This window comes from Macrobrachium nipponense, chromosome 21, assembly GCF_015104395.2.
Source record: "Macrobrachium nipponense isolate FS-2020 chromosome 21, ASM1510439v2, whole genome shotgun sequence".
NCBI classification, from domain to species: domain Eukaryota; kingdom Metazoa; phylum Arthropoda; class Malacostraca; order Decapoda; family Palaemonidae; genus Macrobrachium; species Macrobrachium nipponense.
This window is the reverse complement of record NC_087212.1, coordinates 15,021,255-15,026,254: the sequence shown is the minus strand read 5'-3', so window position 1 is coordinate 15,026,254 and position 5,000 is coordinate 15,021,255.

The following is a 5,000-nucleotide window of genomic DNA, read 5'->3' as shown; positions in this document are numbered from 1 at the left end:
GTCGCATCAACGATGCCATACGGAATAGAATAGACACTAATTCGCACTGCTGTGATGGGCCCCATACAGTACCTCTCACTTTTTCCACCTGTTAATTTACGTTTTTCTTGCTATATATTGCATGTATCATTCATCATTTTCTCCATAACCACTATCTAGATAACACAAACCAAAAAACAACAATCGAGATGTATCGCTTAAAGTTTGTGTTCGTGTATTTTCATTCATTAGTACACTTCCGTGTATTTATTTTTCATTCATATTATACACATTCGTGTATTTATTTTCATTCAATACACATTCGTTAATACACATCGTGTATTTATTTTCATTCATTAGTACACATCTGTGTATTTTCATTCATTATACAAGTTAGTGTATCTTTTTATTCATTAATACACATTCATGTATTTATTTTCATTCCTTATTACACATCATGTATTTATTTTTCATTCATTATTACATATCCGTGTATTTATTTTCATTCGTTTAAAACAAATTTAGAGGACCGATTACAATAAAAGTATCACCGACATCTTGTTCACATGTAAATTTACCATTGGTTTTTCTGGGCAAATCCTGATTTCTAGAATAATGTACAAATGCTTAGTTAATTTTTTTTCTTTTTTGTGATTGATGTAAATCTCTAAATTCCTAATGACAGAGACTAAGAAAAGATATCTCTGATTGAGATGCATTATTCCTGCACTTCCTTAGGCTCGTCAATTAACCTTGACTTAAACTCCGTCGATCGCATGGCCGTGCTTCATTAATATATAATTGTCTCGGAAGGGACCTAACACAAGTGGCCGTTTTGATTATGTTTGACCGAAGGCACGTTCTCGCCTCCGGGGCCGTCGTGATGAGACCTGAATGGAGGACTGAGTAATATAATATAATAGTAATAATACGGGTGATGGTCCACCTTCAAAGATACGTCTTAAATAATACTGTAGCGCGTAGGCGGTCTTTTGATGTGTTTTTATTTTCTATTTTTTATTTTTATGACTATTCTTTTATCCTGTTTCTAGGAGTTTTATATATTATATATATATATATATATAATATACATATATATATATATATATATATATATATATATATATATATATATATATATATATATATATAGGTATATTATACAATATATTTATGTATGTATATATTATATAGGTATGTGTACAGAGGAAGATAGATAGATTTATAGATAGACACACAGACGGACAGACTGGTATGTGTAAAATTTACTTCATAAAACATAATTATAAATAGGTTATTATAATAATTTTAAGCCAATTGTTGGTGATGATCCTGGGTTATGATCATCACCATAAGCTCCACTATAGAACTGATAAACGCCTTTGTGTCACCCCTTAAGAATACCCTAATCTGCCCAAGAAACACGAAAGTGATGATATAAAAAAAGCAACTAAAATATGACGTGAAAACAAGAAAATTAAGAGCAGGATAGAAAATAACACTCAAACCGTATATGACTCAAGGTCCAGAAACTGGAGAAAATCAATTACGCCACTCTATCGTTTAATCACTATCAGCATATTACATTTAGCCCTATATACGTATCAGGAACAGCCTCGCTTACACAAAACACATCCATGTTAAGTGAGATAAGACAGAACGTCCTTCTTTTATCCCATTATATCCGATTGCTTTGCGGCCTCCTTCTTTCTTTGCTTTCTTGGTGAGGCTGTGTTTGATATCCTTGTCGGATATACGTTGTCCGAGAACAGGAACTTCTCAAGCCCTTATCTTAAAACTTGGTTTTCCCCATCCCTGCTACGAAGATCTGGTGATAAAAAATAAAGGAGAGCTCTCTCAGAATTCACTGTCCGAAAGCCCTTGTCAAGAACTTTGAAGTCTTCTTGATCCAGAGTTTGAAGACACAAAGGCTGAAATGTAAGAAAAAAAAAGGGGGGGGGGGGTGGGGATGCTGTGTGGATTTATAAAACTGAAGCTGCCAATTGTTGCCGTAAATGTCTTTTGATAGTAATTTCACTTTTTTTTTTTTTTTTTTTTTTTTTTATAAAGGTGTATACTAATCTTTACAGGCTTTCTTTAGTTTGGTAACCTTTATTGATGGCTCCATATGAAATTAATCACGTTCAGAGTAATGATAACTACAGTAATATTGAAAGTAAAATTGCTCCCTTAGACCACTGCTTCCCAGAGGTCTCTGAACGGATGAGTAATGAAGACTACCAGTGATGCAATAATTTATAAACATGGGCTATACACGTGCAATATAAACAAGGCAACGGAAACCTATTTCCGGGTATACAGCATTTCACCTGCTAAAAATTACATTATTATTATTATTATTATTATTATTATTATTATTATTATTATTATTATTATTATTATTATTATTATATTCAGAAATTGAAACCTGTTCATATGGAACAAGGCCACAGGTACCACTATCAGTAATGACTTGAAATTCAAGCTTCCAAAGAATATGGAGTTTATTAGGAAGACGTAAAAGGAAGGTAAAGGGAAATACAGAAACAAGATATCCTACTTATTAAAAAGAAAAAATATATATCATCGAATAGTTAAATCTGTAAGCGCCTCAGTAGCGTGATCGGTATGTCCTGGACCTGCCACTTCGGTGGCCGCGAGTTCGATTCTCGGGAGTTGCATTTAGGTGTTAGAGATGTGTACTTCTGGTGATGGAAGTTCACTCTCGACGTGGTTCGGAAGTCATGTAAAGCTGTTGGTCCCGTTGCTGAATAACCACTGGTTCCATGCAACGTAAAAGCACCATACAAACAAACAAACTGTATTAAAACTGAGGGCGAAGAGATTTCCATGATTATAACTGGATAACTCAGCTTCGATTTTCCTCCAAAGTTAACCATCTAGAGAATATCAAATAAGTGAATTTATCTGTTCACTCGGCCTTCTGTTATCCACAAATAAGCACACACGAGAGAAAGAGGCGGAAACCACCTTAGATGAAGATATCCACCATTAACAAATGCATTGCAGCTTAAATGTTAAGTTTGCTTGAAGGAAAAAACCACTTATAATTGAAAGTAGTCCTGTCTCTCTCGCATTCCTTCTATGCAGTCTTAATTTCTAATTGCTCTTTAACGCTGAATTATAGTAAGAAAGTGATTTTATATTATGAAAGATATACAGGCAAAAATGACAATTCTCAAATTCCTCGTATAGAATGAATATGAACGAATTAATTTTCTTGCAAGGATCTGTATCACATCCAAATATTTGTGACCCAAGGACGACTGAAATAGACGAATGCAAGACGACCTGGTGCTTGCAGAAGCAGTATTATTAGAGAAAGCAATGAATAAATTCAGCTTTCATTACTGGCGTCACTCGAGAGGAAACGTCTGTAAGAGATAGTAGGAACATTTTGACTTGTATCTCACAATGCTTTCGTTTGATGTCTCAATAAAGAAGGATTGGTATGGTTCCTCTCTTGCTGCTCAAACAGCTACCAATTTTTTTGGTCTTTGTGTCACGTTTTCTGCTCCACTGGTATTCAAATCCGTCTATTAAGCAACGTTTGGTGTGGCCAGGACTTGACTGGGTTACCACCAGCGAATACCAGGTAGTACTTACGGTTGGTTGAACAGCTAGTCAGTCGATCAGTGAAGTTGATCCATGTATCACGTCATTTCCCCTTGGGAATTACATAAAGGCCTGGCAGTTTCATCTCAAAAGCCAATGAACCAATATTCACAGCAGTTCTTTAGATTCTGTTGTGGGACAAGGAACCCCCTTCGCCTTATTGTGGTTGTCTGTTGTGGCAAGGACTCCCATGTTTGAAATTTAGAGAATGTTGGAATCGCTTCACGTAATATTCTCTGCTTTGGTCTATTCTTATCAGAACTATTATTGTGCTCGTTGTGTTAAGTGATAGATAGAGGCAGTTGTGTGGTGATAGCTGTAGAAGGCGCCACTGATATGTGATGTAGTCAAGGTAATCCCTAATTGAGCCGAATGAGTATGTTATTGTAGTGAAATTAGACACCTTTCTTCCTAAAGTAAAAGGAACTTTTCTCGTGCTTTCATCTTGAACCCATCTACCCACAGCTATTTAAGGACACTCGGTTTCCCGCCTCCACCCCTTCCTGTCATAATGATCTCTTCCACATCCATTAAAAGATGAAGTTGAATTCTCTCCCTCTCTCACTTTGTGGATTATGAATCCTGACAGCTGGTTCATTTCAGTCGAGTTATTATTATTATTATTATTATTATTATTATTATTATTATTATTATTATTATTATTATTATTATTTATTTTATATTAACACTATTCTTATGGAACAAGATCCCAGGGGCCATTGACTTGAAATTCAAGCTTCCAAATGAAAATGGTTTCATTAGAAAAAAAAGTAGAAGGTAGTAGGAAATCCAGAAAGAGAGATCACTTGTTAGAAAAAAAAATTAAATAATCGACAGATGAAAATGTAATGAAATATTAAAATACAGGGAGACCTTTATTTTAACGTAATAATGCAGATGTTCTGTGTCCGGGCAGCAAATTCCCTGAGATTTATGCTAATATTGCACCAGCCCCGTTTTTTTGCCATGCCTCTAGTTTGGAGGTTAGGTTAGGCCAGGCCAGGTCAGGTAAGGTTAAATTAGAACTTCCCTCGTAATTTGGGTCTGGGAAACATAACGATTATTTTCTAGAAAATTCACTGGCATATTCCAGGGAAATGTCCCAGTACTCGGTTTACATCTTTGAAAATGCGTCCGATGCCATCTAGCGAATTCTTCCTTAAAATAACCAAATACTGTATAATTGTAACTGCAGTGTATAGTCGTATTCACAGTATTTTTGGACGTTAATTCTATGAATACAATCTTGGCCCTGAAAAGAAATAACCAGTATATTTCCGAATCTTTAAATGATCCAGTTTAAGAACCTCAAAGTTGTCATTATTATACAATATAGTTTAGATCTAGTGAGGGATTTAGAAAAGTGACAAGTTGCAATTAGCGAT